A 15,483-nucleotide genomic window follows, 5' to 3' on the forward strand; every position below is an offset into this window, starting at 1 on the left:
TCTTCGTTACTTCCATAGGGCATCAAAATGGGCTCTTGGGGTTTCCTGTAAGACATCCTGAAAAAAACTGAACTATTTTGTGTAAGGTAACTATGGCTTGTATTTTTGTAGGTTAAGGAAGCTCCCTAACATCTCTTCCTGACCAATTTATTTTGTTTATTATGTCTTGCTAGCCTTTTCTGTGTTATGCAAATCATTTTACTATCACCCTGGTCTTCATAAATAACATATGGAGTTATATTGACCTAAAATATCCAAAATAGCTATGGAAGGGGTTTTTGGGAGCATCCTTACTGTACGAGAATACAAGCCTATCATTCCACTGAGCCAGGTGTGTTTGAGAATGAGGCCTTGGTAACTTAAAAAAAAACAGAAGCACAAGCCCCATATGGACCACAATTGGGAAAATGATGCTGAATGAGCATAAATGTTGTTGTATATGAAAATGTAATGTGGGAAACAATCTGACAGTAAAAATAAAAACTTATGTGTGAATGTTGTTCAATCTGTACATGGATGGGGTAATAAAAGAGGTACAAGGTAGGGCAGTGGATGTTGGAGTGGCCCTGGTGAGAGAGGACAGTGTTTGGAAATTTCCTGTACTGTTGTTTGCAGATGATACTGTGTTGTTGAGTGAAGACGTAGGGGAGCTGCAAGGCTTGGTGGATGAGTTTGGGAGAGTGTGTAAGAATCAGAATCTAAAGGTGAATGTAGGGAAGAGTAAAGTGATGGTCTTTGAGAGAAGTGAAGTCAGTGAATGTACAGCGAGGTTGGATGGTGAGGAATTGGAAAATGTGAATACATTTAAGTACTTGGGTAGTGTGATGAGCAAGGATGGAGGTTTGGAGGGTGAAGTGCTTGAAAGGGTACAGCAGGGAAGAAAGGTTGCTGGTTCCTTGAAACCAGTGATAAGAAACAGGGAAGTGAGCATGGAAGTGAAAAAGTTACTACATGACAGTATTGTGATACCAACTCTAACGTATGGAAGTGAAGCTTGGACGTTGTTGGAAGGACACAAGTCAAGAGTGAGAGTGGAAATGAGTTATTTAAGAGGAGCCTGTGGAGTCACATGGAGAGACGGGCTGACAAATGAGGATATAAAGGAGTGTTGTGGTGTGGATGTGGATGTGGAGTTACGTGGAGAAACAGGCTGACAAATGAGGATATAAAGGAGCGTTGTGGTGTGGATGTGGATGCAATAGGAAGCGTTATGAGGAACACACTGAGGTGGTTTGGCCATGTGGAGAGGATGGAGGGTGAGAGACTGACGAAGAGAGTGTATGTGAGTGAGGTGGAGGGGGGAAGAGGGAGGGGGAGGCCGAGGATGAGATGGAGGGATGGGGTGGAGAGGTATATGAGAGAGGGGGGTGTGAGTTCAGAGCAGGGCAGTGAAATGGCAAGGGACAGGGTGACGTGGAGGCGATTTGTTTGTGGCCACCCCAAACAGGATTGAGGCGTCTGGCAATAGATAGATAGACAGATGTGTGAATGTTACTGTTTTCTGTCTACCTATTGCTAGACGCCATAATCCCATAAGGGGTAGCTGTTTGTCTCTGAGTTAGTTGTTTTACAGGGAGGGGCACTAACCCTCCACCAACCCACTTGTTGACAAGCAGGGAACATGTATGTGTTGGTTATATGGTTACCACCCAGCACTGTAAATAGTTTTCTGGCTTACAGGAAACTATTTGGCTTGTCACTCAGTGTAGTCACCTGAAGGCAGCACTACATCAAGTGAGTGGATGGTGGGTGCCCCCACCTACCACAGCAATAACGGAATAAAGATGGGGGAGTGGCAATAAAACAACCAGCTATACAATGCCTTTATTCTTTATTAAAGATACAAATTGTTACCCTCTGTCCTAAAAGAAGATTCCACCTGACATCTAAACCAAGTATATAAAAGTAATTAGAAGTGGAATGCACAATGGGATGGACCTCTCACACACACGGCCACACAGACACTGATACCAATGCAATGCTCTCACACCGATTATGGCGCCGACCCTCGCTGCCTTGGAAGACTCTCAACAAATCCACCTCACTGATTTATTTTACACATTTCACCTTAATATTCAACTGTCATTCTAATGTTACCTATTTCTCCTCAATAGCTGACTGTTTATCTACTGTTACAATGCAGTATTCAAGGAGAGATGACAATTTTAGGCCAAGTTAGTGAGAAGAGTATAACACATAAAATGTCGATATTAACTGGATATTTAAAAGATACACGTGAATTTTAAAAAGATATTTCACTTTCATCGTCCTCCTTATCATCATCATCATCATCATCACCAACACAACCATCATCATCAGCCTCATCCTTATCATCTTCATCACCATCATCATCATCCACACCTCTCTTCACACCTACAGATGGGGTGCTGATATGAACAACACACAGGAATACGAAGGTGTAACATGCAAAACAAATCACTTAGGAGGAGTTGCTGAGATACCTACCCCAGCAAGGCCACGGCTCCATGACTTGTGACGCTCCTGGAATATTGGACCTTACCGAACCCTAGCGATGTCGGTTTTTATTTATTATTAACGCTACCAACTGATTATTTACCCAGGTTAGGAAGGTAGTGGTAGTAGTGGTAGTAGTAGTAGTAGTAGTAGAAATAGTAGTAGTATAATGGTAGTAGTTGTAGTGGTGGTGGTGGTGGTGGTAGCACTGCAGAGGTAATGGTAGAAGTAGTGGTGGTGGTAGTGGTGGTTAGTAGTGGTGGTAGTACTGCAGAGGTAGTGGTAGTAGTAATGGCTGATGGTATAAATGGTGGTGACAGTAGTACTAATAATAGTAGTAGTGGTAGTAGCAGCAGTTGTGGTGGCAGTAGCAGTAGTAGTAGTAGTAGTAGTAGTAGTAGTAGTAGTAGTAGCAGTAGTAGTAGTAAAATCATCCTAAACTAAATAAAACCATCAGAAAAATGTAATAATAAACAAAACGACATCACTCTGGCTCGTTGGGTCAGGCCTATTCCCTGTAAAATTATCATGATCACTTAAACGCCTAAAAAGTATGAGAAAATGCCGTAGTGATAAATGAAGTGACTGAGGCCAATTTTCTTTGCAATTATGGAGGCCCCCCTAGCACTTCTTCCTTACTAGCACTTCTGATGGATAGAGAGAGAGATAGACTTTTGATAATCTCATGTATTTTACTTAGGGAGGTGGAGACAGATAACTTCATGTTGTGGCACTGATATAGCTGGGTGGATCCACTGCCTGGTTATATAAACATCCCTCTATTCCCTCCCTATCCCCCAGAAGGATGATGGTGGACTGCAGAAGGGTAAATTCAGCCTGCAGTCCACTGGGTTCAAGCTTTTTATTCTTATGCACATTAAAGTGATATTAGATGCAGCCTTCTTCCACAGTCTACCATCTTCCTTTTGGGAGATAGGGCGGGAGTTGAGAGACATTTGTTTAACCAGGCAGTGGAATTCCGGTTATATCAGTGCCACCACATGAAGGCACCTCTCTCAACCACCATCTATGTCAAAATCAGAGGCATAAATACAAGAGAGTACCAAGGCATAACAGAGACTAAATCAATAAGGAACAGGTGTTAAGGTGCCTCCATAAGTGACGAGAAAAGGGATCTGATATTCTTTGGTCACTATCGATAACATTACAGTACTGTATAACTCTAGCAGCTACAAGTGATGCTCCTGTACAAAAATTATTCATCTAAATCCCTTAAAGTTCCTATGTACACACACGTAGTACAATTTCAGCACATCCACGGGCAAAACTGTACAGCCAAGAGCAAAAGTACACCCACAATCCCCCCTCCAGCCTTGTGCCCTGTCTTCCGCATTTTCCATTCCTACTCAAATGACAGAGAGAATCCTTCCTTTGCATATTCTTTTGCTATGTACTTCATATCATATTAATGTACTTCATGTAACACCTTCCATACCTCTCATGTAACACCTTCCATACCTCCCAATCCTCCCCAGGTGATAGAGCGTATCCATCCTACTCATACTCTTTTTTGTGCTTCATACTGCTTTCCATACTGCTCATTCCTCCCTAAATGACATAGTATCCATCCTTCTCACTACATCCTGCCTTCCATATTGCTCTTTTCTCTCTAAATGACACTCTATCCATCCTTCTCACTACATCCTGCCTTCCATATTCCTCATTCCTCCCCACATGACACAGTATCCATCCTTCTCATTTATCCTGCCTTCCATATTGCTCATTCCTCCCCAGATGACAGTACCCATCCTTCACAAACCCTTTTCCTGTGTTTAATATTGCTATCACATAAAAATAATTCACATAACACCTCGCATTGTCAGGGCAGGAGGGGCAATGTGGGCGAATGTCTGCTCATGGCTGACTTAACTCACACAACGGCCGTTTCCGAAATCCTCAAGTGCGCACCACTAACTCCCTCATGGTTGGAACAAGTCTAGCATTCTCTATTCCACCTAATATATGATTTTATTTAGCCGAGAGAGAGCTGAAGGAGCCAGCGAGCTAAAACCGACACCAGTAACCCTCTCATGGTCAGAAGAAGTCTAGTACGGTATTCTATTTCAGAAAACAACAGACAATTTTAATCACTTGAGTCATGGGAGAGAGAGAGAGAGGGGGGTGTGAGCTGGGGGGAAGGCAGTGAAATGACAGGGGACAGGGCGACATGGAGGCCATTTGTTTGTGGCCACCCCTTACAGGATTCAGGTGTCTGGCAACAGACAGACAGACGGATAGATAATCATGGGAACCTTCAAGCTAAATAACCAAATAGTTTTCAAAAAGTCAACATTATGAAAAACTGAAAATATTTGAATCTAAACACCCACAAACCAAAACAACATTTATTTTTAATTATTTTCAAATGATTTTAAAACTGTAAAAAACATATCTGCCAGTAAAGGGGTTAATGAAGGCAATATCTAACCCATAAGTCCTCAAAGTCTTTTAAAAATGACTGAGACATTAAAATTAAGCTTAAAAATATATCACTGGAATGAAGAGTTATTTTGATCAAGAATAAAGATATAATCAGTTCACCTTTACTTGGCCCAAAATTGCCATCTCTCCATCTTGAATGCTGAGCTAGGACATAAACACTAGAATATGATGCTAGTCATGAAGAAGTGCTGTGGAAAGGATGTAGAACCATAACACTGACTTTTTTTGCCACTGAGCAATGTGAAATAAGCTGCAAAAGGACGAAAATCTGGGTCAAGTTAAGGTGAATAAACTATAACAATAATTTTGGAATTGTCTGATATATTACAGTACCTCTTTCAATCTGTTTATGGCCTTTTTTTTTCTCTCTCTCTTTTGCACCTTCTCTCCATTCTTCCTCTCTCTCTCTCTCTCTCTCCCTGTCCAAATTATCATTCTTTATTTAATTTGGCCAAGATTTTTGTCCCTTTGCAGCTTATCTCCTATAGTTTATCAGAAGAATTAGACACTACCCCGGCCCCACATCCTCTCCATGGCACTTCTTCATGACTAGCGCTATGTTCTTATGTTAATCTCCTGCCTACAGCTCAGTATTCAAGATGGAGAGGTGGGAATTTTAGGCCAAGTGTAAATGGAAAGGGTATGGAAATACTTACAAGGTGGAAGAAAACTGTCTGTGTTTGCATGATTTAAAATGAGAAAGACATTATTTGAAAGGGATGAATTTTTCCTTAATTTACATGGACATAAAGGCTTAACAAGAGCTTTTAAGTAGATAAAAACCTATGTCCTGATGTCCTCTGAGAGATAAGGCCAATTTCCTGACTTCCTCTAATAGATAAACCCAATTTCCTGACATCCCGATAGATAAACCCAATTTCCTGACATCCTCTGATAGATAAACCCAATTTCCTGACATCCTCTAATAGATAAACCCAATTTCCTGACATCCCGATAGATAAACCCAATTTCCTGACATCCCCTGATAGATCAATCCAATTTCACCTTAAATAGATTGCAAGAATAACACACAAGAATATAGTAATGGAAACACAAAAACACGGTAACGAAGCAGAATCAGGAATAAACCACTAAGGAAGAGGTGTTAGTGAGCTTCCTACCCGCACCAGAATGCCGGCCAGAGGGTTAAGGCAGACTCCTGACGCACTTAAATTCATCTCGGCAACTTTTGTGTCTGTGTTTACGATTTTTATAATGCCATGGCTAACGTCATCGCTAATTCAAAATGCATAAATAACACACACACACACACACACATACACACAATTTTCTTTTCTCACATATATCTATCTATCTATTGCCAGACGCCATAATCCCGCAAGGAGTGGCCATTTGACTTTGAGTTATTTGTTTTACGGGGAGGGGCACTAACCCTCCACCAACCCACTTGCTGACATGTAGGGAGCACGTATGATTTGGTTATATGGTTACCACCCAGCGTTGTAAATGTAGATATATAGGCAGGCAGAAAGACAGATAGATACATAGACAGATAGATAGACTGAGGGACAAATCATCTATGGATGTTGGAATAACTGATAACTGAAATACCGAAAGACTGGAAAAGAGAAAATCTGGAACAACTGAAGGCTGACATAATAAAGTAAATAGATAAATAGATAGACAGACAGTGAAATAGATGCAGATATAGATAGATAGATAGAGAATTAGATGCAGAAACAAAGACAAATAGATAGACAGACTGAGGACTAGATAAAAGATAAACAGATAAATAAAGGAGGCTGAATACTGAAAGGATGAAATAATAGGCAAACAGAAGAGACAGACAGACAGACAGATAGATAGATAGATAAACAGATACAAGACTGAACACTAAGCTAAAACAATAAAAAGGCTGGGTTATCAAAGTGTAAGGTCAATTTTCAAGATATTCAAATGAGCTAAGATTTCTGACAAACACCTCCATCTAGGCAGGGCAAAGAAATACGGAAATGGCATAAACAAACGACAAGAGACAGGAATCGTGAGGCTATGGGAGCTACCTGGCCTATCGGATTGTGTTGCTGTTGTTGTTGTTGCTGCTGTTGTTGTTGCTGTGGGGTCGAATTTGTCTCGATGTAAGCCTAGTGGACTGCAGGATCAATGGTCACTTCAGCCTTGCATCCCCAGAGAAGTTTCTTGTTGTGTGGAAGGTTTGTCTGTGTTGAGAGAGAGAGAGAGAGAGAGAGAGAGAGAGAGACAGCAAAATGAAAGTACTGTACCTGTATTGTACATGAAACTGAGAGAGAGAACAAAATGAAAGTACTGTACCTGTATTGTACATGAAGTTGTAGTAGTAGTAGTAGTTGTTCCCTAGGCAGTCTGGCCGAATAGCCCCGAGTCCCTAAGGAAGGCCATGGCCGAGACCGGGTTTTCCCACAGAGCTCTCAAGGAGTGTATGTTGTGTTGTTGGCGTAGGTGATTGTGTGGAATGCAGTCTTCCATAATGTGCTTAGTAGTATGGGGTGCTGTGTTGCATCCTGGACAGGCATCAGCGACGGAGTCATCCAGCCTCTTCTGGTAGCTTAAGAGGGCTGGATGATGCCCACATCTCAGCCTGGCCAGGTGGACTCTGTCCTCATGAGGGAGATAGGATTCAAAAGGGTGGATATCAGTGAGGCCGTGCATGCAGCTGTGTGTTGTTTGAGTGCCTGAATGGAGTGGCGAGTGATCTGAGTATGGATATGCTTCTGGGAGCTGGTTTGTGGCGGGTGAGGGGGGAGAGATGACAGTATTTGTGTATGGTATCGTGTGCTGGGTGTTGTTTTGATGTTCCCTGGTGTGGGTGGATGTGCTGCCATGTAGTGTAGTGGATGTTGTGGGTTTGTGGAGGTTGCGGCAAGAATCTGAGTCCCTCTCACGTCTAGGTGATCCTTGACTTTGAGGACATTGGTTTCTTGATGTAGGTGGTCTGTGGGTGTGGTAGCTGTGCAGCCTGTGATTATTTTTAGGGCCTTGTTCTGTATGGTCTGTAGAGTGTTGTAGTGTGTTTTAGTGAGGTTAGGAGCCCAGGCAGGGCTTGCATAATTCATCACTGAACGTATATATTGTTTGTATACTGTGGTGGTGGTTTCTTTGTTGTGTCCAAATGTTGTATGGGCAAGTGACCTTAGGGCATTGAGTCTTAGTGTTAATTTAATGTTTGTGATGTGTTGTTTAAATGACACTGATGTATTGTAGTTACACCTAGGATAATGGGTATGTGTGAAACTGTCTGTAGTGGTGGTAGTATTGTAACCAGTCTTTCTGAATGAGCAGATCTATCAAACACAGGCAAGCAATCGACCCTGTGAGACTAATCCTGGTGGACAGCGCCTCACCAGTGTGAAGCGCAGGGAAGAATGTGATTTGGTTCCTGGATGGACAATGCATTTGTGTCTCTCCACCTAGTTAACAGGGACACCATAGTAGGGTCCACATCACCCCATTATTTGGTGATATGGTTACTACCCAGCGTTAAAAATGGCTTCCTGGGTTACAGACTATTTGGGGATTATAAATGAACTGATAGTGAAGAGAGGGGTGACAGCCATGAGGATATTCAGTAAAAATATTGATAAAATAAACACACACACACACACACACACACACACACACACACACACACACACACACACACGACACTAACAGTTCATGAGTTGCCGAGGACAGATAAACGTGAACAAGAGTCAGCCTAATCAACCCTATCCATACCTTCCTCTCTCTCTCTCTCTCCTGGGGGGGGGGGGTATGACAAGCATATATCTCTAATTAAACCAGTTCCATCCATTCCTAGCACAACCTTCCCTGCCTGAACTCTCTCTCTCTCTTTCTCTCTCTCTCTCTGTAACAACAACAATGGGTGAATTTCCCGAGTAATTCTTTAACATATATACATTTCTGAAGCTTATTAGGCTTTTAAAAATTTATATTATTGACCCTTTTCAATCCAGTGCCTTATTTTTCATTGTTTTTTGCCGTTTCCAAAAAATTTATTATTTATTATTATCATTATTTTTTGAGTAGGGGGGTTTAACTGATATATTTTCTGCCCCCTATGTGTCACTGCACCTTTTTGCTCTCATGTACTGAAGGGTAAATAGACTAAAATATAAATAATAATAATAACAATAATAATAATAATAATAATAATAATAATCATCATCATCCAAACCTCCTTTCCCATCCTAGGGCAGGGTGAGGAGTAGCAATAATAATAACAATAACAGTAATCATTCATTCATTCATTGCCAGACGCCATGTATCCCAAACGGGGTGGCCAAGGGCTTAGAGTTAATTGTTTTACAGGAAGGGGCACTAATCCTCCACCAACCCCACTTGACACGTAGGGATGCCAACAGCATCTGGTGTTCCCAGGCGGTCACCCATCCAAGTACTAACCAGACCCAACGTTGCTTAACTTCGCTGATCAGACAGGAAGCGGTGTACTCAATGTGGTATGGCCGTTATGTACCCTTGTTTTATGACAAGGATGCATCTGAAAAAATCTGTTACATAACGATTTACTGTATATCGAGTTCTTTATATATAACATGATTCACCCAAGAGTCTGCAAATCAAGTTTCCAACTCATTTAACTGATAGTTATTTCACTTCACTACATTTTACTTGCTGCTTCAACTTCAACTCTACACTTCTGTTCCATCACTGACACAAACACCTGACAGCAATGAGTTCAAAGACCATCTTTGAACAAACATACGACTGTAAGCTAGTGCATCAGCAATCATATAAGCAAAAGGAGTGATCATACATTGACCAGTGAGGCTTTGTATTAGCAAAAATGTTATTATATATTGGAAAAAGGTTCTAACTGTTCTGTTATAGTACTAAATACTGTATGCAGTTCACTGCATACCATTTCACTGTAAAATAAGGGGCTGCTGTATTGTGTATTTTATTAATTGCTGTACTTTGCTGGTTTCTTGTATCTATAGTATGTACTGTACTCAAAGGAAAATATGTTTGCGATTGTTTGCATTTTTTTTTTCTTTGGTTAAATTTTGGATTAATTTTCACACAACCAGGTTATTTGTGTACCCAGAATGCCCTTGCCCAAAGAAGTCTGGATACAAGCAGGATCACTGAACCCTCTCCACCACATCCCACCACCTCATCCTCAGTCTAATAATAATATTAATAATAATAATAGGGATTTCGGTTTAGCTATAAATAATCGTATGGCTGTGGCAAAAATCAATACCAAAAATAGGTCACTGGACTGAATGGGGTTAAAAAAAAAACTGTCATTATTCAAAATAGGTTACAACTCTTTTTTTTATCATTATGGCTAAAAAACATACATATGAAGCCTTTATGGTACAGAATAAATTTACATGGACACCTTCTGCCCGAGGATTTGATTTTTTGAATTTCTTCCGGCCACCAATTGATTTTATTCAGCTTTCCACTGACTCCTACTCCATACTACTCTCATTTTTATTTTTTTTAATGCAAGGAAAAAAGGAACCCAAGGCCAGAAGCCCACAAATTGTTCCCTCCAAGAAAAAATTAAAACAAGATAGGAGAGAGCCAAATTCAAGAGCAAGAGGCAACAGGAACAAACTACAAAATAAATCCCCAGATGGAAGGTGTTAAACAGAACAGTTATAACACAAATATTTCCTGTGGCACAGAACACTCCCAAACACCTCTTCCATAGTGATTTATCTTATTTTGCATATGACACCATTACGGCCTCTTGTGTGCTCTTTTTATCACTTATTGATATAGTTAGGAGGATAGTTAGGTGTAATATGCAGGACAAATAGCTAAAGAAGAGGTTTTAAGGCATTCCAAAAGCCACGCAGAATTACAACACAAGATGAATATAAACGAGTCAGCAACATACAGGCGTCAAGTAACTACAATGGTTGGATAAATAATGCAGCAATAATACAAAGCCCAGCTCAAAATAATACAGGAATAATACAGGAATAAGGCTTGTATACTAGGTGACATTGGAGGCTCTTGGCAGTTGTCCTTTAGTGATTTATTTTTTGGCAAATTGGATATTAGTGTTTTTTTTTTTTGTTTTTTTTTTTGCATGTTATATATATCATTTTCTATTTATTTTGTATATTGCACCTTAGCATTTTCTCCTTTGTGATTTATTTTGCTTTTAACATCAAAAAATTTAAATCAATAACATAGAAGAAGAGACGTGTAACAGGAAAATAAAAAAAAAAGATAATGATAATAATAATAATAATAATAATAATAATAATAATAATAATAAAAATAATAACAATAATAATGTTTTTACGACTGAAAAGCAAGAGAGAGAGAGAGAGAGAGATAAACACGAAAAAAGCCAAAATTCTTACTGATCATACAAGAGAAATATCACATAACAAAGATGTAATGCACAAAAATAAATCACTAGAGATCAGGTGTTAAGAGTCTGCACGGCCACCTACAGTGACCCAGAGAAATCATAACTGTCAGCAACACAAATTTAAATACAGACAGGCAGTTTAAATTTCATTCTCACCCTATACTCCTTTCACCTTAACCTGTCCCTTAGTTTCATCTTTTTGGTGATTTATTTTACACTGTCTGGAGGCTGAAAAAGACGATGCTTCAGCTCTACATCCTCCCCATTGCACTTCTTGATGACTAGCGCCATACTCTAGTGCTAATTTTTCAACTCTTCATCCTTTCCACTGCACTTCTTCATGACTAGTGCCATATTCTAGTGCTAATCTTCACAGCTGAGCATTCAAGATGGAGAGATGGCAATTTTAGGCCAAGTTATAGTGAAAAGAGTATATACGTCATTTTAAATTAATCTGAGTGACTTTTGTGATTTAAAAAAAAAAAAAAAGTGGATGATATATATAATCTCTCCAAGTCTCAAAAATAATAATAATAAAAAAACTTGCAGAATACACAAACGAAAATATATGACATAACTATAACTTTGTGCTAAAAATACATGAACACAAACGAAGTGAAAATTACAGAAAAATCATAAAATTTAAAATTGAGAATGAATAACCAACAGAGGAGGAGTTTGAATGGAGATACAAAATGAATAACCAATAGAAGAGGAATTTGAATGGATACAAAATTAATAACCAACAAAGGAGGAATTTCAGAGGAGATACAAAATGAATAACTGACAGGGGAGGAGTTTAAATGGGTACAAAATGAATAACCGATTGAAGAGGAGTTTGAACGGATACAAAATGAATAAAGAGGAGGAATTTCAGTGGAGATACAAAATGAATAATGTATACAGCACCGTCTACACACAATTTGAAAATGAATAAAAAACCGAAAGAGCAGCTTACAAAAAAACGAACGGAGAGAAATTTCAAAATGGCTACAAATACTCTGTTACAAAATACATGCATAACAGCCATGACTCATTTCCTTACACTGTGGGTCATATATTCTTTTTAAAATTATTATTATCTTTATTGTTTTTGTTTTTACCCCTTCAGCTCAGCTATGTCTCTGTGGTGAAATACTTGGTCTCTTGATTTTGTTTTAAGGGATGTGGTGGTGGTGGTGGTAATAGTAATAGTAACAGTAGTAGTAGCAGTAGTAGTAGCAGTAGTAGTATTAGTAGAAAAAATAATAATAATAGTAGTAGTAGCGATAGTAAAATAATCGTAACAGAAGTTACAGTGACAGTGATGGTAAAAGTACTGCTGCTACTACAATTACTACTACTACTACCATTACTATTCCCACCACCACCACCACAACCACCACCACCACTACTACTACTACTACTCCTACTTCTACTCCACTACAACGTATCTTCCCGAATGTAAACAAAATCAAACACAGCCACAACACACCAAAAATCCGAAGTCCTCAGGCAGAAGGGGCGAACAACAAACAGTATCTCTCTATATATAAACCTCTCGTCAACAAAGCAGCGCGTAGGCCACAACAAACAAGAAAACAAACAAACAACGTCCTGTCACTGGATATGTCATCATTAAAACACCCAGTATAATGATAGAAGGCCATTGAAAGGGGCGATTTTTTTTTTTTTTTTCATTTTTTGGTTTCGTCTATTGTTTTTTTGGAGTTCGTTTCCCTTATAGAAAAAATTTGCCTTTACACACAACCAATTATCACTATGGATGGACCACTACATCTTTAGACTACATTATTAATTGATTTATTTTTTTATTTATCACTGTTATACGCACACACTGTTCGTCCACGTCAACTTGGCGAAATTGGCTCCGAAAATGATGATGCTATGGCTCTACATCTCTTGCCACAGCACTTCTTTGTGACTATATCTGTTCCATAGCACTTCTTTGTGACTATCATTCTCCCCATAGCATTTCTACTATGGCTACTTCCTTTCCATAGCACTTCTTTGTGACTATTGCTCTCCATAGCACTTCTTTTTGACAACTCTCCTTTCCATCGCACTTCTTTGTGACTATCATCCTATCCATGGCATTTCTTTGTGACTATACTGTCCATAGCACTTCTACTATGACTCTACTTTCTTTCCATAGCACTTCTTCATGACTATCATTCCTTCACCTTAGAGTTTGTGGAGATTTTTGTCCTTAGTTCATATACCTCTGAATATGATAATACTATGGCTCTACATCCTTCTCATAGCACTTCTTTGTGACTATTATCCTTTCCGTAGCACGTCTTTGTGACTATTATCCTCTCCATAGCACTTCTTCGTGACTATAATCTTTCCATAGCACTTCTTTGTGACTATAATCTTTCTACAGCACTTCTTTGTGACTACAGTAGATCCTTTCTATAACACTTGTTCATGACTCTACATCCTTTCCATAACACTTTTTCTCAGCTCTCCTTTCCATAGCACTTCTTCGTGACTAGCACCATATTCTAGTGTTAATCTCTTGCTACAGCTTGGGATTCAAGATGGGGAGACGGCAATTTTAGGCCAAGTTAAAGCGAACAGGGTATAACGTCGGTGGCAATACTAGTACAAAATGTATCTTTTTTTTCTCTCTCTCTCTGTTTGGTAAAAAAGTGAGGTGGGGAAACCGAGGGTGAGATGTAGCCCCAGAATTCATCACTACTACACTGCATGGCCATTGATTTGCAACACAGCCTTGAGTGCAACATGATCTGCAACTCTCATGGGCCTTACAGCTACCGTATGCAACATGATTTTCAAACGCTCATATATTCCGCAACCATCACACTGCATAACAACTGATTTGCAACACATCCTTGTATGCAGCATGATTTTAATATTGCAAAGGCCTTTCAGCTACTCTATTCAACACCACTTTCAAATGCTCAAAATATTCTGCAACCATCACACTGCATAACAATGGATTTGCACCACAGCCTTGTATGCAACGTGATCTGCAACCTTCACAGCCTTCCAGTGACTCATACACAACGTGACTGTCCTCATCTTGTGGCTAGCAATTTGCAACAGTTAATATGGCCTCTCTGCAGGACTCACTATTTTCAAATTTCAAACTAAATAGACTTTATGCAACGTGATTTTCAACTTTCATGACCTTGCGGCAACTAGTATGCAACATGGCTTTCACCTTGGCTTTCAACAACACATATGCAACAGGATTTTCACCTTCCATGGGTTTCAGTTACTTCTACATGCGATTTTCAAGTGAAGTGCATAGAGTCTTTCACTAACACAAATTATGGACACCAATTTATGACACTATGGGCTATCTGCAAATTTGAATGCAATGGGATTTTCAACTGTCATGGCCTCTTACCAAGACTCCTATGCAATGTGACGTTTTATGTAACATATTTCCAACTTGCAACACGATTTTCAACTTTTACGCAACATGATTTTCACCTTTTATGCAACATGATTTTCAACTTTTATGCAACATGATTTTCACCTTTTATGCAACATGATTTTCAACTTTTATGCAACAGGATTTTCACCTTCCTTTTTCCGATTCATGTGCTGCACAATCTTCAAATTTTAAACTGTGAAAAACCGTTGGAACTTTGAATACTGTCCAGGCAGTGAACTCAGCAATATGGCTAAACTCACATGGCAAGCACAGACACTTGGAAACATGCTTCACAATCTCACCATAACACAGGCCCAATTAACACATCATCACCATCATTGTCATCATCATCATCACTATCATTGCCTTCATTATCATCATCATCACCACCTACATCAGCATCATCAGCATCATCATTGTCATCATCGTCCTCATCCTCGTCATCATAACTGTCTTTGTCATCATTGTCACCATCATCACCTACTGTACATCAGCACCATCATCTTCGTCATTGTTGTCATCATCATCCTTGTCCTTGCTGTCATCAAAATCATCATCATCATCATCATCACACACTCTATCCTTTGAGGGACTGTGGCAGAGTTAACACATTATAATTCTCACTTCTAGGACTGTGATAAAATTAATGATCGGAGGGTGCTTTCTCGATGGCTGAAATTTCGGATGGTTGAAATTTCGAATAAGGTGCCAAGTTCAACTCAACGACATAGATATATTTTCTCATTTTTGGCATCGAAGTAAATTTAATAAACCAAAT

General features: G+C 39.5%; 1 non-coding gene across 1 annotated transcript; it reads right to left on the minus strand.

Annotated features, from left to right (window-relative positions):
• Positions 1 to 9,290: 9,290 nt before the first annotated feature.
• Positions 9,291 to 9,409, minus strand: LOC145417277 (5S ribosomal RNA). The gene has a single exon (XR_013900487.1). It is a non-coding gene; the product is annotated as a 5S ribosomal RNA (ribosomal RNA).
• Between the last annotated feature and the right edge of the window lie 6,074 nt (positions 9,410 to 15,483).

This window comes from Coenobita brevimanus, chromosome 109 (assembly GCF_032717465.1).
Source record: "Coenobita brevimanus isolate Jiangsu-jjx chromosome 109, ASM3271746v2, whole genome shotgun sequence".
Lineage (NCBI taxonomy): Eukaryota > Metazoa > Arthropoda > Malacostraca > Decapoda > Coenobitidae > Coenobita > Coenobita brevimanus.